At 31.5% G+C, this 1,592-nt stretch overlaps 1 pseudogene; it reads left to right on the plus strand.

Moving 5' to 3' along the window:
• Window positions 1–799: 799 nt before the first annotated feature.
• LOC111734549 lies at window positions 800–918 on the plus strand (annotated as a pseudogene).
• Window positions 919–1,592: the final 674 nt, after the last annotated feature.

Genomic DNA, 1,592 nt, shown 5'->3' on the forward strand with positions numbered 1-1,592 from the left:
CTTATACCAGAAATTATTTTTACTGAGCAATTTAGGGCCTATTTCTAGACACTTTGCTTTGTTTATTTGACATATTTATTTATTCTTATGCCAGTCTCACTCTGTCGTGAAAATGGTAGCATTACATACAGCAAGTCTTATAGGAAAGAAGTCTAAATTTATCAACTTTGTTCTTCTTTGAAATCGTTTTAGCTCTTCTAGATCTTTCTTATGTAAAATTTATAATCACCTTATCAAAAAGGCCATGGAGGTTTCTACCGGCCTTTCATGGAATTCCTAAATCAGTTGAGGAAAATATGGACCTTAAAACAGTGCTTCCAAATCACAAGCATGGTGTCTCTTCATTTGTGTCTTCTTTAATTTTTCTCAACAATATTTTGAAATTTTCAGTGAAGAGATCTGTTATGTACTTTGTGAAATTTATTTTTTATAGACTTTTTCTGGTTTTGATGCTATTACATTGAGATGTCTTCATTTTCCTATTATTTGCAGAAAATAATTAAAAAGAAAATTATTTTTTGTATGTTGACTTTTAAACTGAGACTGGCGAATGTATTCATTAGATTTAAAAGCTTTGGGGGTGATGTCTTTGGATTTTTTCATATATACCAGTGATAGCTGTGAAAAAGAAAAAGTTTTATATCTTCTTTTTCAATATGTACACTTTTTATTTCTCTGCTATTTGTTTCATTGTATTGGAGCTAGGGCTTCCAGTACATTATTTAATATAAATGGTAAAAGTACATATTCTTGCCTTTTCCTGATTTTCACAGAAACACCTTCAACATCGTCGCATTACATCTATGGCCATGCCACCCTGAACAAGCCCGATCCCATCTGATCTTGGAAGCTAAACAAGGTTGGGTCTGGTTAGTACTTGGACGGGAGACCACCTAGGAAGACCAGGTGCTGTAAGTGTAAAAAATAAATAAATAAATAAAGGATTGTAAACTGACAAGGTCCTTGCAATCTGTGAAGTCAACCAAGAGTTGCCTCATCTAAAAAAAAAATATATTGTCACATTACATATGATATTAGCAGTTAGTTTTTCATAAGTGCCTTTAATTAAATTGATGAAATTTCCTTCTTATTATGATTTACTTAGTGTTTTTGTCATAAATGAGGGAAGCCAATTTTCTACATCTATTTATGTGAGTAGATGATTTTTATCACTTAAACTCTGAAGATAGTAAACAAAAACATTGCTTGTTTCAGATGTTAAACTGAGCATGCATTCCTGGAATAAACCGTATGGTTATTGAATACTATATCTTTTAGATATTGCTGGATTCGGTTAGCTAAGATTTTGTTCAGGATTTTATATTTGTGTTCATGAAGTCCACTGACCTGTAATATGTATTTTTTGAAATGTTCTTTTCTGGTTCTGGACAGGGTAATACTGGTCTCATAAATTGAGCTGGAAAATGTTCCTTCATCTACCATTTTCTTAAATAGCAAGCTTAAGATTTAGAATTATTTCTTTTTTAAATGGGTGAAAACATTCACAAACAAAATCATGTGAGGCAGAGTATTTCTTTGAGAGGACATTTGTGATCACAAATTTAAGTTGTTTATGAAAATAGGACTATTAA

Source organism: Pteropus vampyrus, unplaced genomic scaffold (genome assembly GCF_000151845.1).
Source record: "Pteropus vampyrus isolate Shadow unplaced genomic scaffold, Pvam_2.0 Scaffold1793, whole genome shotgun sequence".
In the NCBI taxonomy this organism is placed as follows: domain Eukaryota; kingdom Metazoa; phylum Chordata; class Mammalia; order Chiroptera; family Pteropodidae; genus Pteropus; species Pteropus vampyrus.